Source organism: Narcine bancroftii, chromosome 2, assembly GCF_036971445.1.
Source record: "Narcine bancroftii isolate sNarBan1 chromosome 2, sNarBan1.hap1, whole genome shotgun sequence".
NCBI lineage: Eukaryota > Metazoa > Chordata > Chondrichthyes > Torpediniformes > Narcinidae > Narcine > Narcine bancroftii.
The window spans coordinates 162,853,626-162,876,812 of NC_091470.1; the positions used below are offsets into that span (position 1 = coordinate 162,853,626).

General features: G+C 39.3%; 1 long non-coding RNA gene across 2 annotated transcripts in view; it reads left to right on the plus strand.

Moving 5' to 3' along the window:
- Positions 1 to 12,895, plus strand: part of LOC138754572 (uncharacterized) — a 95,612-nt gene extending 82,717 nt beyond the window's left edge. For both annotated transcript variants that reach the window (XR_011351831.1, XR_011351833.1), the window contains 2 exons: positions 8,081 to 8,216; positions 12,711 to 12,895. This is a non-coding gene — a long non-coding RNA (uncharacterized lncRNA). The remainder of the gene's footprint in view (positions 1 to 8,080; positions 8,217 to 12,710) is intronic.
- Positions 12,896 to 23,187: the final 10,292 nt, after the last annotated feature.

Here is a 23,187-nt window from a genome sequence, read left to right on the forward strand (position 1 = left end):
CTACCTTCAGATCACACTGCAGTGAGGAGAGGAGAATCCCACAGTCTTATAAATTTGAGAATAGTTTGTAAAACTGAAAACCAATGTTTTACAGTATTAACAAACTGTAATTAAAATGATACATCCTACTTTAAATTTAATGTCACCATTTATTTTAATTAAATTTAGACATACATCATGGTAATAAGCCCTTCCCACCCACAAGGCCGAGACCCCCCCCAAATACACCAATTAGCCTACAATCCCTGTACGGTTTGAAGGGTGGGAGAAAACTGGAGCACCTGGAGGCAACCCACTGCAGACCTGGGTAGAATATACAAACTTCTTACAGACAGTGCCGGATTCGAACCTGGGTTACTGACGCTGTAATAGCGTTGCGCTAACTGTGCCACAAAGATTCATGGGTGTTTTAGAAATGTTATTTGTTAATTTTATATTGGGCGTGGCATTAAAACTCAGGAAGATGTTTGGGGCACACAGGAAAAAAAAATTGATATTAAAAATCTAACCTCTGAACCACTTAATAACTCATGAATCCCTTGAGGGTCCCTTTCGCAGCTCTGTGCGTATGTATCTAAAAATTGCCAAAAATTATAACATGCAGTCTGTGCCATGCAAGATTTGGCAGTCAAGTTGAATGCTGATCTCTATCAGAAGCTAGTGAGCAAGAAGGAATGGCTTGTGTGGTGCCCTAAGTACCTGGAAAGTAGCCGGTTAATAACAGCTTGGATGATCCTGTTTTGTTTCTGTACTTGAAAAAAGAAGGAAGAGAAAATAGGGAACTAAAGACAATTTAGTTGGAAAAATGCAGGGATACATTATTAAGAAGGTATCAGAATTCTTATTCACACTTATAGAACATGCCAGCATAGTTCAAGCATTTCGATCCACTATATTGTGCTGACCTAGTATATAAACCTACTTAACACTCTTAGATAGATAGGAAATTAAGTTGTGAGGAAGGCAATGGATGTAGTCTATATATAAGAGACTAAATAACATAAATAGACATCGTCAAAGAGGCAAAGAGGCAAAGACTGCAAAGGGATAAAAATATTACAGGTTCCATGATCTTGTGAGGTTACCACTTTATTCGGAAGTATAGTTTTTAGGACTTGAGAGAAACAAAAGGTGAGGAGAACAGGATTGAACCTACTGTATATTTTGGTGGATAAGATGACCTTCAGATAAGACGGGATCAAATTACACCCTGAATTTCATGGTATTAGCTCATATTTGTCGTATAAGGCGATCCACTAATTTTCTGCTTGACGCCTCAGAGCCGCAAGGAACGTGCCGGAGACGGATGTTCAGGCCTCCCAGCAACAACCCAAACTTTAGGCCCTTTTAGGCCCTTTCACACTTAATTGGCATGTGAATGATCCATCTTTAAAGGCAGGTCGTGTTGTTCACACTGAACCAAGAAATGCTGGGTCAGTGTGACCTTTTACTTAAGCAAGCCAGCATCCTGGAGCAAAAGGACGTGGGACCTGTAGCATTACAGTGCCAATGTCCTGTGAGATGTATAATATACGCGCCGGTCAGTGACCTTTCTCTGTACACAATAATGGCTTGCATATTTTCTTAACTTCCCAATTCACAGACATTGTTAAGTTAATATTATATCTAATTCTGTCCTGGCTGTCGTGAACTCGTTGCTGCTGGTTCAAGTTTAAATCTCCTCCTGGTAAGTCGTTCACATTCAATGTCATCAATGTGTCACTGCCTTCAACCTTCCTGGACTTGGCAAGCCCTAATACTTTTAGACGGAAGCTGTTGTGAAACACATTGGGTCTGATACTACCTAGCTTGGTAGTATCAGACATGGGATGAAAATGACTCCCCCCCCCCCACCCCCCCCCCCATCCCACCTTCATTGCATTTATATAGGTAGGTGAAGGGGTTAAAAGGCAGTTAATTCCTGTCTTTTAACGGCTGTGTAAAAGGGGCTTTTGTAACAACATTCCAAATGTCAAATAACAAATCTGTAATTTAAGCAATAACAGTGAAAAAACCCCAAAATCTTTGCTTCTGGCTGGGAAGATGCCAAACGAAACTGGGTCCAAGTCTTCAGCATCAGCTGCAGCCAGAGTTGGTGACAGTAACTCCATTCTTAAAATAGGGTGAGGTGCCGTCTGCATGGAAAAGGTCACCTTGGGCTCCTGGGCAGGAGCGGTGACCTCGGGCTCTACAATTCTTTTTTTTAAAACAATTTACAATTGGTGTCAAGGACCGGCAGCGCGGTGGGGAGGTGTCGGCATTGAGGAGGTGTCGGGACCAGCGGCAATGAGGAGGCGGTCGCTTTTCTGGCCAGCCTCCTGTTTTTGTATCTGCCCTATAAGATGCCCCCTTTTATTGGAGTGTTCTTTGGGTGCTTCAAGGGTCACCTTATCTGCTGAAATATACGGTAGATTTCTGGAGCTATAAGGCAGTAGCTTTGTTAGTTGTGCTCCTGTACCAGTCCGTTTCACCTCATGAATTTCTGGAAGCCAAGATCGGAATCACGTTGGGTAAAATGCCCATTGGTGAATGAGATGGATTCTGTAGGGTTGATTGGCTCCAGTTCCATTTTTAATCTATGACATTCCTAGATTGTTTCAGAAACTGACAATATATTAGAAGCTAAAGCAAGTTTTGATGGAAGCAAGGTTATCTACTTTCTAACAGCCCAAAAGGCTAAAAGCTGCTGGGAATTCAAGAAAAAAAAATGAAGCTCACTAATAAATGCGCAATAAAAGAAATGGAGCACTTGAATATTCATAAGACAACAGCAAAAGATGGAATGCATCCAAAAATACTTGTAGAGGTGAAGGAGCTGTGACTGAAATTTTTTATAGCTCATTAACTAATGGGAGAGAACCAGGGAATTGGAAAATACCTAATGTTGTTCTAATACTTTCAATAGCATCACATACGTGATCATGGGACAAATTTTAAAATTTGTTTATTTTAAAAAAATCTTGGGTGAGTGGAGAAGACCTATAGTGTAGGACAACTCCAAGGTTGGAAAGAGTAAGGAGGGAGGATGATGTCAATTGTGTGGTGGTTTATTGATTCTTAGCTTCTGCTAAATGCATTGTAGAACACAAGAGGACATTTTCTTTTTACTTCACAGGATCAAGAATCTATGATTGGATTCCAACATGGGGGTTTGCACAGCCTAAATGCCTTTCAAGCTATTAAAAAATAATAACCAATGTTCATACTAATTTCCAGATATGTTCCATGGAGGTGCAGTATTAATTACCTTATTAGACTCATAATCCAGAGCCTGGACTAACATTTCACAGAAATAGATTCAAACTGGATCATGCCAACTGCTGAATTTAAATTCTGTTAATTAAGCAATCTGGAATTCAAAAGGCAGGAGTTTCAGTAAAGTTGACCATGAAAGCACCAACCTTCTTGTATGAAAAACTGCTGCCCTTGTCTCTTCTGTAGGTACCTCCAGCCCACCGCAATGTGGCTGAACCTAAAGTAGGCTTCCATACAGCGGATCAAGAAGGTAGTCCACAAGAGGAATTCTGGAAGGACATTAAGTACTGACTTTGCCAATTCCTGAAAAATTAGTACATTTCATTGGATGGCGTAAACCTAGAAGCACTCCAGAGGATTGTTAACTCAGCCTGCGACATCACAGGCACCAGCCTTCACTTCATCAAAGGACATCTACAAGAGGTGGTGTCTTAAAGCAGGCTCTATCCTTCCTCAAGGAGCCCCACCACCCTGGCCATGCCCTTTTCACTCTGCTATCTTCGGAGGAAAAGCACAGGAGCCTGAAGTTAAGCACTCAGCGACAGGCTCTTCCCCTCTGCCATCAGATTCCTGAATGAATAATGAACCCCAGGCACTTTGTCTTTCTCTTTTCCTTGCATTGTTTTTATTTATTTTGTAATGTGGTTTTTATATAAATGTTTGCACTGTGTTGGTGCTGAAAAATAATCAATTTCATGACTTGTTCATAATAATAAATTCTAAAGTCATGTATCATAGTGTTCACTGACAGTCCATCCCCTGTTAGCCTCTTCAGGGAAACCCTGTAATCTATGATTTTCTTAATTTATTTTTCCCTTGATCCATGTCCAATATCTTTGATGTTATCCTTTTATCTTTGTTTTAATCACTTTATTCCTTTTTATGGAAACCTGGGACAGGAATATTCGTACCATAAATTTCTTTACTCACTTTCACTTTGGACTATCTCAATTTGTTTCTGGTGTGTGTGGAAGCTAACCGCCTGCCTTTCATTGAATCTGCAGTGCACCTGAGCTTGTGCTGTGCGGTTCTATGTACTGGGCATAATGTACTACACGGAGCCATTGGCACAAGCAAATTGAAGGCTGAACTGATGTCTGTGGTTGACATAATTTTCCCTTTTTCCATGATTGAGACTCTTCTTAATGTAGGTTCATTCAGCGCAAATTTGGGGAGGTTTTGTATGACATCAGAAACCCTGGCAAATTTCTGGTGGAAAGTGCGTTGACCAGCTGCATCAGGTATGGGGGACACCAATACCCCCGAGCATAAAGCCCTCCAAAAGATAGTGGACGCCACAGGCATCTACAGGGAACACTGCTGTCGGAGAGCAGCAGCAATCGTCAAAGGCCCGGACCACCCAGCACACGATCTGTTCTCGCTGCTGCCATCAGGAAAGAGGTCTAGGTGCCACAAAAAATCATACCACCAGGTTCAGGAACAGCTAATCCCCCTCTACCATCAGACTCTTCAATGAAAGACTCATTTAAAGACTCTTGTACAATTTATTGATTTTCTCAGCCTGGTGTGTCATGACTCGTCTGTTTTGGTTTTTCACTCCCTTTGCCATTTCCTGTTAAGATTCCCTCCTGTGTGATTACCTACCCTGCCCTAGTATGTTTCACCTGTGTCTAATTACCCACCTGTGTCTTGTTAGCATCCCCTCCCCTTGTGTATTTGTGCCCTCTTCCCTCGTTTCCAGTCTGTCTCAGCCCTTTGTTGCAAGAGGTCCAGCAGTCTTTCCTGGTGTCAGCCTACTTGTATGTGCTTTTGATCTTTGGACTATTTTATGACCCAGCCCTTGCTGATTGGACCATCTGTGTGCGGAATCTATGATGCCTAGTAAAGATTCTGATAAATTGCCCAACTGAACTGTCTCTGAGCTGTGTGTTTGGGTCTATTCTTTGACAGCCTAATTCCTTGTTATTTGGCTCTGATAAACCTGGATTCTCTTTCCTGAAGAGAGTAGCTGGAGGGTAGACGGGTCCTCCCTAACTTTCAAGCCCTCTTCTTCATCCCTGGGGTGGATAACTAAAAATACATACAAAATTCAATGGAATTGAAGTATTTTTCTGAATAATTTGTGGCACCTTTCTAATGCCTAGAATGCCAATTCAATAACTTGGACCTGATTTGCAACAAGCACATTACTAGGCCAAGGATGCCAGTGGATCCTTCCTCAGGCTCTAATCTTTTTGTGATCATCAAGCTATATTTTTACCCGTCTTGTGATCCCATCTGTGCCCTTGTGCAATAGCGCGTTCTCAAGTTCTCTTGAAAGAATCCAGAGTCCATGCACACTGCACTAGGTGGCAGCTTATTCCACAAGTTAACAAATTTGGAAAAGTTTCTTCCAGATTCTCAGCTAACTGATCTAATTCATTTCAATGTTGTCTTTAGCTTGCATTCCCCCATTTCTCATATTCAAAACGCTGATCCACATTTCTGCTCTGTCTTTAGCAAATTAAGAAATGATCTTGTGGTAGGAGAACAGGGCTCTGAAGGTGTCCCCATTGTTGCTGTTGAAAGCCAGTGGTGGCTCCAGCAGCTGCTGGATAAATGTGGTTCTGCTCCCACATGTTGCTAGATGTGCATTCAGGGAGCTTTCTGCCAGGATGTTCCCCCAGCGCTGGTGTGGCACTTCAAACATGTTGCCTCTCAGTGGCAACAGCAGTCCCCTTTTCCCAGAAGCACCAGCGGACTGAACACCTGGTTCAAAAACCAATTGGGCCAGTAAACTCAACACCCTAGACGTTGAGCAGCAAGGAATTTCCACAGACATTGGCCAAATTTTGCAGTAGGGTCTCCTCAGACACCGTTGTGCTCTTCTGAAGGTATTGGGTTGTCCAGAAATGAGACTTCATAGACAGGTAATGAAATTTAATTCAAGTTATCCAATCTGCCATTCAAAAACATATATCCATTAAAACTGTCAGTAAATTGCTGAAGTATAATTGGCCATTAATGTTTCAGAGGTGGAGATGACTTGCTTGACTTTCATTGCTAGAGTGACTGAATTTAAGAGCAGGGAGGTCAGGATGCAACTGTACAAAGTAATGGTGAGACTGTATTTGGAGTGCTGTGTGGATTTCTGGACTTCCTTGAGAAAGGATCCGTTGGCTTTGGAGGTGGGGCAGAGGAGGTTCACTAGGTTGATTCCAGGAATGAAGGGATTGGCCTATGAGGAGAGATTGAGTTGTCTTGGACTATATTCACTGAAATTAGAAGAATATGAGGAGATCTTAAGAAACGTATCAATATTTAACTATGCCTGTCATAATTTTGTGTAGGTAAGTTGTTTCCATTGGTAGGAAATATCGGAACTAGGGAACATAGCCTCAAGATTTAGGGCAGTAGATCTAGGGCAGAATTGCAGAGGAGCTGCTTTTCCCAAAGGTTGGCCATTCTATGGAATTTGCTGCATGCACATTGAAGTGGCGGAGGTGACCTCTTAAATATATTTAAGACCAGGTTGAAAGACCAGGTTATATAGTAAGGAAATTAAAGGATATGTCGAAAAGGCAAGAAGGTGAAAATCATATCACATTGAATGATGGAGCAGGTTTGATGGGCCAGATGACCTACTCCTGCAATTATTTATGACATGGTTCTTGTCCTTGCATAGTGGGCAGTAGAAATTTGCTGCAAAGATGTTTTGCTGTGCATAATAAAAGCTCAGTAGAACATCTACACATCTTCTCAGGGAAACTGAGAATGAGGAATGAATAAATCCTTGACAAACCATTTGAATTAGTATTTTCTGTGGAATCTCCTCTCTTTCCCCTTCTCCCCCCCAAACCACCGCCACCACAAGATAAAACATGCCTTGGGGATGTAACAAATCCATTTCCATTGGAAGCAGTTTTGCCTTTGAGTATTAAACTCAACATCTTAATCAAAGCTTAATACATTGAATTGTTTATATATTGATCTGGCTATCAATGTAATTAGTTGGAATGGGTGAAGCAACTGCATGTAATTATTAACAGACAGTCAGATGACAAGTCTCCAATGTAATGAAAATATTTAGTTCCCAACTATTTAGAAAGTAATTACCTAATTACTCAGGCATGCTGCTGTGTAGCTTTCATTTTGAGTTCTCCTGTGCTGCAGAGTTGACATTGACGTGAAAGGGGATGTTAAAAACAGGTAAAAGGAATGAGAATGGTAAAGTTTTGGTAAGTAATTATGAATGCAGTCAGAAAGAATGTTTTGGGGAAAGCTTGCTTCAAGTGGAGCTGGTGATAAACTGCTTACCATGTGTTGAGAAGGTGGAAGTGTAAGACTTGACCAGTAAACAACAGTAATGAAATGAGGGGGAGAATGATGAAGAGAGGATATAGCGAGGAGATAAGAGTCATGGAGTTTTGCAGCACACAGAAACGGGCCTCTTGGCCCATTTTGTACATGTCAACCAAGTTGTCTACCCAACTTGAATAAATTCAGGAGGTGACCTGGAATTGGCTTTGAAAATGTCAATAGTGAGGTATGAAAAATTTAGCAAACTTCACAAGAGGAACAATGGCATTGTTAACTGTAAAGTCTGCCAAAAGCATCACAATTCATCTTGATTGATAAGAGATTATTGGAGTTGAGAACACAAGCTCGGAGAGAAAGACCTCAATTCTGGTATCTCTCTGGAGTGGACGTTGGTTCTTCCAGTTGATATCAGAGAACCAATGCTCATTGCATCTGCTCCACCCATATTCAAAATGATTTCCTGATTGTCCCAACCTTTATTGTAATAAGCAACAGCTTGTAGATCAATAGAAGAGGCAGCAGAGGATTTTGATAATGTCTACTTCCTCCATCTGTCTTATCTCAGGGACAACATAAAATTACTCAGAAGCTGTGAAGCAAAGAATAACCTCACTTGAGCATAACTGGAAGACAATTTCTCTACAAAGTCCTGGAAGAGTCAGAAATGATTGGATGTGAAATGGCAAACATCAAATGCACAGGTAAGGCAAGTTCTTGAAGCCCAATCTTGTCTGTCAAGGTGCACTTGAAATTTACTACTTTTTTATCTTTTCTCCATCTTTTTGGCACAGTAGTGTCAGATCTGAATCACTGAGACTTGGTGATTGAGCTCCAATGAGTATAGTTTATCTTTGAAACAAAGTGGCAGTCAATTTTTTTTTCATGAAAAGCCAAAGTTTCCCAATCACGTGTGTGCCATCAGCCTGACCCTCCTGAGGTAGAAAAGAGGGGAGGATCTAAGTGGATGATATCACCATCAAGTTTCTGCTTCTACTTCAACATCGTGGGTGTCAACATCTCTGAAGATGTGTAATGGCATGTGATGTAATCACAAATGTTTGCCAGCAGCTAAATGTCACGAGTTTGAGGAGACTCTTAATGAAGTTTTATTCAGCCAAAGACTCTTGCACATTTCTAAACATGTACCATGGAGAGCATTCTGGCTAGTTGCATCACTGGTATAGAGGTGCCAATGCACAGGACAGTTGTGAACTCAGCCAGCCCCATCACGGACACCAGTCTTCACTCCATTCAGGATATCTACAAAAGCTCAAGAAAGTCTCTATCCTCAAGGACCTTCACCACCCAGACTACTACCACACTACTACCATCAGGAAGAGCCTGCGGATGAACGCCCCAAAAAAACCCCACTTCTACCCCTCTGTTATCAGATTTCTGAAGGGACAATGAACGACAGACACAACCTCACTTTCTCTTGTAATTGATACCAATATTTGCACCTGAAATGCTGCTGTGAAACCACAAATTTCATGACTATTGATTGTTTCTGATATTGTTGGCCCCATACTTTTTATTGGTTCTCAGCTAGAAGAGTGAACCCCTCCGCTGAATGGTCAACAAGAGCAAGATCTTCTTCCCCCTCCCTGAGCCAGTGGTGCCATCCAACAATTATCCAGCAACGAATATGAATTTAGAAATGAAGTGTCAAACCTCAGCATGTCTTCAATTACCTTTGTCTTTTGAGGTGTTTGTATATAAAAAAAATTCTGATTTATAGTAAAACAAAAAGTGGGAGACTTAAGACTGACTGTTTGGATCTTTTGAGCAAAGACCTCTGGGAAATCTTGTATTAAAGGAAGCAGGCTTGCAGATGAATTCTTCCTTTCCCAATTCTGTCATTCCCTTGTGTCAACTTCCTGATTCTGAGGAAAGCTATTCATTTATAAATGCTTCGATAGTTCAAAACATAGGGAGTGGCCAACATGTGGGAAGAAGTTTAAGCATATTTGTCATTAAGTTTCTAGTTTTTCTATGCATAGACTAGCAGGTTATCTCTAACATTCATGCAAGCACAATTCCAGAACATAGAATTACAATTAAAAAGATTATTAGCACCAGGCAAGGGCACCACTGCTATGGGGTTCATTCAGGAGCCTAATGGCTAGTGCATGCTTTCACACTCAAGGGGTGTGCATTGATCTGATTGGCCTACTTTGTGGCAATCATTGATAGAGGAAGGCCACCAGCTTGAGAGGAGCATATTGCATCCTAGTATTGTTGGTGTGCAGTTTCATTCATTCCAATTCTTGCATTGGGGTGGTGCTAGTATGGAGGCTAGGTCGAGAGACCTGGTTAATTGTTCTAGAGTGAGTTTGAAGCCCTCTGAGGCAGCTGGTGGGATTCATTTCAGGTAATTAAACAAATCTAGAACATTAAGTTTGCATCACATACAGGATTTGTGGAAACAACCAGGCTGTTGCATTTGGTTCAAGAATGGCCTTCAAGGAAATTGGTCCTTATCAAAATTTGTCTGGCTTGTTAAAGATATCAGACGCACCATTGTGGTTGACGCATAACCACACTCCTCTGAAATGGTCTACTCAGCCACTCCATTCAAGGACAATTGGAAATTATCAGTAAATGCTGGTCTTGGCCGTGACGTCCACACCCCATTGAGGGGAAAAAAATTGTGCAAACATTGGAACAGCAGTAAGCTGCTTAGCCCTTTGATCCTGTTCTATGATTCATTGAAATCTAAAGCTGATACCTATCTTAATTGCATTCCTTTCATACATTGGCAATCAAAAATTTTGCAATTTCAATTTTGAAGACCTGGCTCCTGAATCATCCCTGAGCCCTGGCTCCAGTTTTTCAGGTTACATCCATTACTATGGCACCCCACTACAGGATATAGCTAATTTCCTTAAATGTGATTGCATTCAATTTTTATTTTCCTTCAATAAACCCTGGGCAACAAAAGATTTTTTTTTCCTGATCACTTATGGATCTTGGGCTGCTGAGCATGAAATCACCTTAATATTTTCCTATCACGCCCGCCTTTTTTGTATATAACCTATTTTTGTGATTTCCTGTCCTATTTTAAGTCGACTTCAAGCTACAAAACCACGAAGTGCAGCGTGTCATTGAAAATTCATTTTCTGCGTTTGCACTTGGACTCCTTCCCTGCTGATCTGGGTGCAATCAGTGTTGAACGTGGTGAACGGCTTCACCAGGACATTGTGACCACGGCAAAGCAGTATCAGGGCAACTAGAATCCATCAATGCTGGCCGACTATTGTTGCATACTGACGCAAGAGACATCAGATGCTGAGCACAGACAAAATGAGTGACCAAATATTTTTAGGGCAGTTAAACTAATGTGATGTTAACATTGTTCATGTGATTAAAAACACTAAAATTCAACAAAAATGAATTTAATGTATCTCCAACTTCCTACATGGTACAGCAAATGTGAAATTAGCTTGAAGTTGTCAATCAAAATCTGTAATTTAAGAGACAAACCTTTTGAAAAATATTTGTTCAGTGTGATGTGTAGTCACTTGATTTGTTCCTTCTAGGCCTGCAACTGCCCTGCTTAATCTGTTCTGCATCTTTCTAAAATCAATATTCCCATCCTGAGGTGCATTAAGTGAATGCAACAGTGCTTTGTGACTATTTATAACTTTTGTTTCCAGTGGTCATAAAATAATAATCTTTAAGCATTGTTTTTTGAATATTTTATTTAAGAAATTTTTAATACATGCAACTAATAAACCATTATATAATAAATGTTTAAACTGAAGTGAATTTCATGCATTATATGATTATTACCCCTCCCCTCTAAAAAAAAAGGAAAGAAAAGAATAATTCCATGGATTGCCATAGTATTGTGCCCCCCCCCCCCCGCCACAAACATTGGAATTCAACAAAGTTTATAGTCATTTTCATTTTGAGGAAGGTTAACAGGTTTTAAGAGGCTGGAAAAACATTCCTACGTATTTATACCCAAAATTGGCAGATATGGGCTCCAAATTTTCAAAAATAAGAGTATTTATTTCTCAACCTTTATGTAAATTTTCTATAAAGGAATACAGTTTTGAGTTTCTGCATTCCATCTTCCCATATCTAAATGAGTCTGATTTCCTAGTCACTGCAATGCATTTCCTTGCTACTGCCAATACTATTTTAACAAATTTTCTTTGGTATATTGATAATTTCAACTTGGGTCTTGTTTCTTCCATGTTCCCCAATAACATACCTGGGTTTAGCATTTTTACTTATCATTCTTTTGTTCCTGGGCTTGTAAATCCCCTGCTGCTTCTAAATTCACATTTTTTTTTGCCATTTAGAAAAAGCTGTTTTACTTTCAAAGGGACAGAGTGGCTGGCTTCACACTTTCCTGCTTTCATACCAGAAACCATAGAATGATACAGTACAGCAAGCAGACCTTTGGGCCCTTCTATTCTGTGTCTACCATTATTCCAGCAACCCCATTGACTTGCTCCCATTCCATGACCTTCCAGACCTCTTCCATCCATGTATCTATCCAGTTCATTCCACTACCTTCAATCTTCTCATTCATTACAGCTGTTCCTTTGCAATCCCCTGCTTTCTCCTTAACCATTCACAAATGTGGTATGTGGTCCTTTCAGTTATCTCCTACTGTTGTATCTCTTGTATCCATTCCCTATAAGTTTCTTCCAGACAAATTTCCCAACCTGTGCCAATAGTTTGCTTTCAATTTCATGCACTTTTACTGTTGGACATTGCTGAATGGCCCCAAAAATTCCATCAGGACCAACCTTCCTTTTCATACACTCCACTTAAAAAAAAAAAAAATTAATAAAGAATCTATACAAAAAATGTACAATTAAGTATGATATGGATAGTTATCCAAATTTAATAAGGAATTGTATAACAAAAATACATGAATTGTAAATCATATTAATAATTTATATTCTAAATTATATTTTTTTTTGAAAAAAACTCTAATACAGAAAATAGTAAAGGAGGGAAACTCAAATCCCATACCTGACTGTGTTGTAAGATGATTAGTAATATGATTAGTATTAAAAGGTAAATTTATGGTAGAAAAAAAGGAATAAATAAGATAAGTCAGGCAATTTAATTACATTGAAGTGAAATTATAAAGTAAGATAATGACCCCCCATAACTTCAGGAATCTTGTATCTGAATTATTAATTGAATAACAAATCTTTTCCATGTTCAAACAGGACAAGATGTCACACACCCACTGATCGTGAGTAGCCAGGGCAGCATCCTTCCATTTAAGTAAAATCACATGCCTCTCCAAAAGAGGCAAAAGGAAGTGACTCTGAACCAGAGACAGGAATCATTTCCTCCTGTTGTACTGAAGAACCACCAAAGATTTGGTGATCTATATTATAGACAGGTTTTTTAAGATTAATGCCTTCTCAAAGTTTTAATATCTATTTATTAGAAATTGTTTAAATCAGAAAAATCAAATTATTGGGAACAGAATTTAAATTTGAATATATTGAATGTGGATTGAGACACAATTCTTAAGTTGGTTAATGGCTCTTCTTTATGTGCTCGCCATTGATTATTAAAATTCAAAATGGGACATAGAGCACATTTACCCAAGGCTAAATTGTCTTGCTTTTCTTTCACTGAGTCCCTGGTGTGACAGCTGTAAGAATGGAGAAGAGTAATTCATTCATATGTTCTGGACATCCTGGTCTAGAAAAATACTAGAGAGGCTTTCCATTCTTTATATTAAAATTTTGTATGGATTTAACATGCACTCCACTTCTAAGGTACTTTTGGAACTCTCCCCTTTTGAAAGTTTTGGTAGTTACTTTTTTAAAAAAATTCACCTCATTGAAATCTTTGGAATTGTTTTCAATGTTCAAGGCACAGATTCCAGGTAATCTTAGCCCTAACCCACTGGCATTTAAAATGCTCTGGATTATTTACCTGCTGGAAGGCAGGTCAAATTTTACTGACCTTGAAGCTTGTATAGGCTTTTAAGTAGCTGGATAGATGACCCAACAAAGCTGATGGTTATTCGTAGTAAAACCCATACTACTTGTGATTTGTGAGGGACATGTCGACAGCCAGTGAGAGGAAGAGGTTCCATGAAAATTCCTTATCTCAATGATGATTAAGACTGGCAAATGAAAAAATGCAAACATATTAAGCCAGAATTAGAATGGATGGTCTATCCCAGTCTCCTCTTGAGGTCCTAAACAGTGTACAAGCAAGAGAATTGGATTCATTCATATTTGCATAGAAAATTGTGAAGCCACCTCAGAACTCAACAATGAAAACAGTCAAGGTAATTCATTGATGACCTGAAGGACTATCTGAGAAAGAGGATTCACTCCACTGATTTTGGGTAATTGGCTAAACTGGATGCAACAGATACCATGAATACCTTTTGTCTGTTACCTTTGCTGCCACTACCTGCATCTTTGATTCAGCTATTCCATTATAACTTCAGCATTGTGAATTTAAATGAAGATTTGAAAAATTGTGGATCTATGCCTTGTCTACAAAAAGATAGAAAAATTCAACCTGACCATCAATCTTCTCAAACACGAGTAAAATAAAATATTGCAGATAAAACAATGAAGAACCACTTGATAAAAGGTAATCTGCTTGTATGCCAGGCCTGTCAGGTCTAAGCCAAATTCCAGAGATGAGGTAACTGTTCATAACATTGAAATCATGGGGAATCAAAGAAAATAACCCATGCCTAGCAGAAGGAAGGTTTTCAAATTTGTATGACATTGACAGAAATTTTAGATTTGATATCAGAGTACATTCATGAAATCACATGCAACCCTGAGATTTCTTTGTGGGTGAGGCAGAATTACCACTTTTTAGCAGTGCGGGGGAAAAAACTGAACACAGTGGACATGTAAACTGCAAAGAGAATTAAAAAAAATCAATAAAGAGCACAAGCACTAGTCTTGAGTTTGTTTTGGAGGAGTAGCAGCTGTTCCTGAGCCTGGTGGCACAAGTCTTGTCACCTATGCCTCTTTCCTGATGGCAGCAGCAGGAACAGAGCATGTGCTGGGTGGTGTGAATCCTTGATGATCGCTGCTGCTCTCCAACAGCAATGTTCCCTGTTGATGTTCTTGATTGTGGGGAGGGGTTTGCTTGTGATGTCTTGGGCTGTGTCCACTATCTTTTGGAGGGCTTTATGCTCTGGGGTATTGGTGTCCCTATACCAGACCACGATGCAGCCGGTCAGCACACTTTCCACTACACCTCTGTAGAAATTTGCCAAGGTTTCTAATTTCATACCAAACTTCTGCAAACTCCTGTGGAAGATGAGGCACTGAAGTGCTTTCTTAACAATGCCATTGGTGTGTTGGGTCCAGGAAAGTACCTCTGAGATAGTGACTCCCAAGAAATTAAATTTGATCACCTTCTCCATCTGATACCCCAATGATCACTGGATTGTATACCTCTAGGTTTCCCTTCCTGAAGTCAATTTATGCTTACATAATACAAATGACATTGCAAAAATAAAACACTGCATGAACAGTTGATGTGCCTCATGTTTCAAGCTGAAATTTAATTAAACCAAAACAGATCACGAAGAGCTTTCTTACCATATCTCTTGTCCTTTTATCCTTTGCCATAGGTGCTCTCATTACTTCAGGTGGTATGTAAGTGGAAAGAAAATGTTTGAAAACCACTGTTTTAATCATACTTAATTGTCTTGTTATGCGCATGGTTTAATAACGCCGAAGGAAATGGGCCAATGGCAATTTTTCTCAAGCAACATACTTCAGTAACAATTGGGTGATTCTCAACCTTCCCTTCCCACTCACATACCACCTGAAGCAATCCCTTACTAATCACAGAGCACCAATGCCACCGGTGAATGGAAAGCAAAAGTTTGGAAAACCACAGATCTAGATTATAGCGCATCACCATAATCCAAAATCTAATTCAATCAGATACACCATTGGTGTATATGGCTATACCTACAAGGGCAGTTGGGTATTCTGTGGCAAGGTAAAGCAGCATACTGGCACTTCAACGTCACCCTAGATAACACTGGCTACTGTTGGGATGAACCTCAATTGCTATGACTGCTCCAAGACCCCTGAAAGATATGACCATATCAACAAGAGTAAGGTGGGCACATCTCCTTCAGGTCGTGTACAATGCTAATTTGATAATATATTACCATTGCTTAATGGTAACTGTGGGATGAAAATCCTCTACTCCTTCATTATTGTAAACATTTGAACACCTACAAAGATTTCCTATGATTCACCAAGTTCATTCTTACCTGTTCATATATAACCAGACAAAACAGCATTTCTCTGAGCCATACAATAAACACAATCACATATATACATAAAAGAGATTATTTTAAATAAATATATGGAAACACAATATATTAGTGGTGAATATTATTATAATCAATTGTATAAGTACAATGGACAAAACAGCATTCTTCAGTCCTCTGTAAAAACATGCAAACCTATAAACATAGCACTCAAATTTACAAGCAATTTTATATGCAGTATGTGCGTATAAATATTGTCAAATAAATTGTAGCGTCTCAGAAGTTCATCAGTTTTCCGCGGTCTCACTGTCAGTGTGAGAAACTATTTCTCAGCCAGATGGTTCTGCTTCTGATTAATCCTTGAAGGGCTCAGGCCCAAAACATTGGGAATATACTGTGTTTGTCTCTTACGAATGCTGAAAGACCAGCTGAGTTTCTCCAGTGTTTTGGTGTGTTTTTATTTATGTACAGGGTGGAAGGGGTCCTCTTCAGACAAGGATCCCAGTAGATCACATCAATGGAGGAGGGGGTGTTGGGGAGGGCGAGCTCCCTAATCCTCTATGCCGCTCTTATGGTCCTGTGGATTGACCTCCGATCCAATGGTGTGCAGCAACTGTACCACGCTGTGATGCAGCCGGCCAGGATGCTCTCCATAGAAAGATCGCATAAATAATCAAAATAACTATCTATCAGTATTTGGGTTTCTTTACTTTGTTATAGGTTCATAAATCTCACAGCCTGCCAAGTCCTGATTTTGATACTCCTGTATCTCATTCCTGACGGTAATACACAGCGTCCCCTTTGCAAGGGAAATTGGCGATTTTTATCAAGAGAAGGAAATCCCCTCCACCTGATAGATGGGGGCAAAAAAAGAGGTACTGTTTTCAAAAAAAAGAGGGAGAATGAAGGGAAAAAAACAATGATTGTAAGGGAGACTATTCTAATGGCATTGGGTGAAGTCACATGGCAGAGTCAGCTTACCACTTTTAACTATGTTTATATTTTGCGTATGAAGCAACACCTCATGTATCTGGTTTTCAACTGAAAGTTTTGCACCTGGGATTTGTCTACTGTTGACAGATTTTTATATACTCCCCATACTTAAACCCGAATGTGGCTGGAAATCTATCAAGCCTGGCTTTTAACAGTTGAGCTACCACATGTATCAAGGTAGAATTGATTTGGAGAGCTCCTGCTGATGTTTTCAACTATGAGGGCGCAGTTGGAATGGTTTATGGCAGGAATCACCAATTTTCTTCATTAATATTAATTCCTGTTTACCTCCTTTAAATTATTTTCTACGTGTTACAAGGAAGTCATTGTCAGTACAATTTGGTTTATACCAAATAGTGGTATTGAGGGGGCTATCTGAAACTGAGCGTATTCTCAATGATTCATTTTGTTCTACTTGAAGCATTTCATTGAGAGAGGCCTTTGAAGTTTAAAAACAAGACTGCTTTGAAGCTGCTCCACACATGGAAGGCAGTGACCCCTGTAAGAAGACTGTTCATTTATTGCACTTTGCTCCACCACAGAATGGCCAGTTGGAGAAGGATGAATCGTTTCATACATGGGGTCATTGCTGCACACCAATCTGAGAAGGTTGCCAGCTCTTCAAGACATATTCTGTGCAGCAGGCAATTCTCTACCACAGGCATTGTTGGGAGGAGGAAAGCAGCTCACAGGGACACGAGAGACCTCATCACAGAGGTATATGGCAGGAGGGACGTTCCATGCACTGAGAGGTCAGGAGCACCGTTTCCCTCCAAGCTGTTTTGCAACTAGTGCGCCGAGGAAATTAAAGTGTGCACAAAAAAGTTGTTACCTCAAATAATATAGTTATTAATCATCATACTTATTGAAAATAATCTCTTGTTTCTGTTAACTAGTTAGCCGGTTAAACAAGTAGTTAATCATTCTTAAATTATATTAAAACATGCCAATACAGTTTTATTGGCCATGAGAGATGGGGTGGGCCAAAATGATCTTGAAACAACTTCAGGTTTACATTTGCACAGGCATTCAGAGCGCACAAACTTCTGTCACAGGGAAACAATTTGCGCAACATTAAAATTTTTGCACACACACACACTGACTCCTAAAAATGAGAGGGAACATTGGTCAGGAGCCTAACCTGGAGACCTTAGAATGAACCTGGCTCTCTCTTCCTGGTCTGAGAAAATCCACTCATTTGAGAAATGCAGAAACAAATTGTATGTTGCAATTTAGGTCAGGGTCAGAAGCCCAGATCCGAAAACAGATTTCATTTAATGGATCATAATCCACCAATGAATGAAGAACTCCTGATCAGTGAAGACAATCTGAAAAATGAGGAGGAAGGAATTATTATGAAGTAAAACACAAAATCTGGTTGAAATAAAAATACAACGCTGGAGAAATTAGCATTGTCCTTTAGTTAAAGTACACCGTTCGACTTGCCGAGTTTCTCCAGCATTGTGTGTTTTTTCAAGGAATGATTATGCGTCATCTGGGCTTGCTGTGAGTTATGTTGGGATTGAAGTATGGAGAGCAACATATTACCTGGATTGGTAAGAAATCATTTCTTTATTTAAAAAGTATCTCTCTGTGGGTGTGAACTTAATGCCTTCGTTCTCTGCTGTCTCCTGGCCTATGATCCTTGAACCATGGCCACATCCTTATGGCTCTCCTCTGCACCCTCAATATTTCTGTCAATGTCGCGATCAAAGTTGAGCATAATAATCTTAACGGTGATCTAACTACATTCATTTTATTTCTCGCATTATTTTTATTTCTCCACTCTTGTATTCTTTGCACGGGGTCAATGAAACAAGCATTCTTTCTGTTCCCCATTTGGGCAAGGGGTATTTGTGCTGTGTTATGGATATAGAAAATAATCCTTGGATAAATTAATTATTCTTTGCACACCCATTAAGATGGTATAAAATACTCTATCATGGCCTATGTGGGTGATGATCTGTGGAACGGGGAACGGGGAACTGACAGCTTCCTCAATCATTCCATAATCTACAGCTTTTTTTCAGTGGAATCTGTCTAACACATAACTATTGATTTTTTCCCCCCCGTATTCTTTAACACTTTTTAAAGCTTTGCAGTGCACATTCCAAACTGAATGACGTAAAAAAAAACTTTGATATAAAACCTATTCCTTAAATCTTTTACAGACCTCACAATAAATTCCATGAAATTCTGTTCTGGATAACTAACCATTTGCCTTGTTCACCGAGGCAGGCCCAGTCTAGAAAGCACTTGCACAGAAAGAAGTGATAAATAGACAACAGTTCTTCTCTAAGCACGCAGTTCCCATTTTAATGTCAATGGTCTGGTTGGCAAAGAAGGCAGGCAGCACGAGTTCTAAGGGTGAATGGTACTGCTTTTCTTCTGCAGTAGGTTGGGAGATGCCAGTGAAAGGACTGAGGGATACAAGACATAGAATTGAGCAGCTGAAATATGGTGTTTAGCAGACACAAAGGAACCCAACTGGTGGTATTTGAATTGTAGAACACAAAGCAGAGGACACCTAGTGAGCTAAGAGCAACAGAGATGGCTTAACAATGGCCTGCAAAGGGATTCTATTGAATGTTTCTTTTGTTATTGTTCAATTTAAATAAAGGATCTCAGAGTGGGAACTTCACAACTAAAATCAACTAATCTCCATCTCGCCTCCATACACCCAGGATACATTTTTACTTAAAGAGGGTGCCTCCTGTGAGTTCTGCTGAATCCCAGCCTCAATGGTGTCTCCAAAGGTATTAAAATACTTTCACCTTTTGAAATCTTTGTTGATTGTTTTGAATTGAAATCCCATTAGCTTTGAATTAATTGGCTTTTATCGAACTGCAACTGGATGGAAATACAGGATTAGGCTTGTAATAATTAGCGCCAAAAGGCAGCATTGATGTGGTGCTTGCCTCACACTGGGCTATAGTCCGGGGATTCAGAGGCTCCATTCAGGTCTTCCCTGACGGAGTGAGCTGACCATTTATTTATCTGCAGCGGAGAGGAGGAGACAGAAAAGCTGAGGGCTCTTTGTGTTTCAAACCATGAATAAGGCACAATTGATTCTGAAGGGGAGGAGAGGGGTTTGGGATCTCGAAGCTGAGTAAAGAGGGTTACAGGGACTTTGTCCCTGACTTGGAGACTTGAAGGACCTTTGAGGTGGGGTTTGTTGTACCTGTGGGTTTTCACAAGCAGCAGAGACTCTTGCCATTTGATAAATTCATTTCCCTTTCCTTCATTTCTATTATATTCATCACTCCTTTAACTTGTGATTTTAACTTGGTTATTAAAACATTTGTATTCATAGACTATTGGGGGATGTTTCCTTTGATCCTAAGGATGACTGTATACATAAAGGGACAATATTACACACTTACTTTGCGTGGTACATGTCTTTGGAAGATTTCCAATAAACAGAAGCAAACAGCTACATTTTCCACCTCCAGTGATGATCCCACTTGCACTTACCCACTGGTTGAAGTCTTTGTGAATGGCTCATTAGTAATACTTTTATCACAAACTTTAAAAAGCAAAGCGAACTTTGTCGATGAAGTCAAACTTGGTCAAAACTCGCATAATCTTTTGTATTTTAAGGAAGTGAAAAGCAAATAAGCAGATATATTGGAAAATATATGTCGATTTGAGGATTGGAGGTAGTGTCTTGCCTCTAAGTTCAACATTGCAATTCTTTATCCAAAAATGGAAGTTTGTGTCAGTTCAGGAGATGCTGATGTGGTGCCATATTTATTTATGAAGATTGGGCAGATCTAATGATGTTGTCATCAAATGCATTTGTCTCCGTGATTCATAAAGACCCATGCTAAATACTTTCCACTTAATGATGTGAAAGGATGTCAAGATTCTCCATATGCCGAATTCCTAGTCTTGGTTTGATAAGAGCAAGTGATGTTGTTCCTGGTTTATTTTAATTCATATACCCAATATTGGAAGAAAATGTATTTACTTTTCCTACAATGACAATTTCCCAAAATTAACGGGGTTCTTTCTCAAAAGAATTCAATGGCCAGAATGTCCTGAAGATGCTCTGGCCTATATTGGAACAACAAATTCTAACCCACAATAACACTGCGGTAATGTTGATTTTCATTTGATCAAGTGAAAATGTGCCTTGATTATGACTATGCAAAACAGGATAGGGAACTGTGGCGTGTACCTATAAGGGATTGTATGTTTTATGTTGATGGCCTGCTTTAAATATATAGGTGAGTCAGCAGAGCGATTGTTGCAGCACTCTGAATATAGTTCATGTTAGACAGTGATTCTATACGGACTGTTCAGAGTTATATTAGGCGAGGTTAGTAAAGTCTATTTCTGCAGCCTGACCTCAGAACATGGAAAAAAGTATACGAAAAAAATCAATTGGCTTTGCTGACAAAAGCCCCGTCCAACTATAGCAGGATTTACACCCTAATCCTGATTTAAAATTAGAAAACATTGCCTCGCTGTTTCACGTAGATGGTATGGCGCTAAATGAATGGCAATGCCCCTGGCGACGGAGCCGGGATTCTGCTGATTCCCTGTTTAATCCTCGCATGCTGGGAGTCTCTGAAAAATGTCGGGCTCGGGCTGACCTGCTCATTATGGCAGCACAATACATATTCATATTAGGAATTATATTCACAAGCACAGCCGAAACCTGTTTCATGGGAGATTTCATTCTCACTCCACTTTTTTTTTGTAGAATGCAAAGCTGTGGCAAAGTAAAAACCTAAAAGCAAAGTAGTGGCAGTCTTCGGAAGGTTTGTTTATAAAATAAATGGATACCTGGCAGGAAACAGCAGGATGGAGCACAACTGAGAGGTTTGAGTAGTTTATATATTAAGTATGGGACAGCAGGTGTGAGTGATTGCATCCTGAAGTTATGGGGCTCAGTATGAATAAAATAAATGCTACTTTGTACAATTGCTGCATGGTTGAGGATAAAGAAGAGTCCAAATATATTTGGTAATTACTAATGGAATGGTTTGTTATGATACACTATGTATGAAATTTTAAGACAAGCAGTTTTTAATACATGAGACAAAGTGAATGGTTGTGCAAGGTATGCCAGAAGTGTGCAATAGTGTACATTAATCACAACGGATTAGGGATTGTGTTGGGAAATAATGCAAAGAGGGTGATCTATATTACGTTGAAAATTGCAGAAGTGAGAATGTGTTTATCTCAATAGGGAAGAATTAAAGAGAGCAAAAACGTACGTTTTACGTGGAAGAACTGAGCACAGAACATGTGTATGTTGGGCAGTGAAAGGAAAAATACCATGCAGAGGGACTACACTTCGAAAACCCTCTGGAACTTCGCAATGTCTCAGCGGCGTCTTTGTGAATAATGCTGTATGGGTATTGCAGAACAGAGCATGAAGTTATGTCATTACGAAAGCAATTTTTGTGTCCAGTAATGAATGTGGAATAGCATATGCAAGAAAGTTCAATTGCTGCTTTCATTATTTTTATCTAAATCGATTTAATGAGCTTAAAACTGTTGTGCATGGAGCATATTGCACGAGTTTACATAGTGCAAGATGCCTTCTTGCATTAATCCTATCCAACTATTCTTTAATAACATTGTCAAAGAAACGACCAGTGTTTTCAAATCATGAATTTGCAGGTTGAATCTGGAGCAACAGAAAATTAAATACAAGTCACAAGCGCACATTATGATGCAAACATAATATTTGCATTTGGCTTGTGTTAAAATTTAATGATATAATTATTTATGTAAATATTAATACAGCACAAAAATTGCATTAAAGGGTTGCTAGTTTCATACCTCAAGGAAGAAATGTTTGATAAACTGGTGGACCCAAAACCTGATAGTCTAACATTGTAAACATGAAAGTAACATTGATTGCAGGAGATATCAGTTAAAGAAAGAGTCAGCTTGGACTTATAAATGAACATCACATTTGATTAAATGTAATGAGAGTATTTAAAACTAAAATTCTAATGTTTCAATAAAAGGATTTGGTAAGATTGTGACAGAATTAAAACATGATTAGTAAAGAAATCCAGCAACATAGATAGGAATTTGGTTCAAGTGCAGAAAGAGAGTAACTATGAACTATTGATGGAGAGACCAATGGAGTCACTAGATGTCAGTATTGGGAACATTGCTTTCCTGCTGGACTTTAGGGAAAGGGGCACATAAAACTGAGATTTATAGATTACATTAAGATAGACTGAATAATGGATGAGAACTGTTTCTCATCTAACACTGGACAGCATATTTTTTTTTAAAAAAAGATTTGCTTCCTGAAAAAATTGAGGATGATGGGAGACAAATTCAAGATGAACACAAGGTAATTTCAGATTTATTATATCTCATAGAAAGTTGGAGAAACATTAACTTTTATGTTTAATCACATAATGATGCTGTCACATTGCATTAGTTCAATTGTC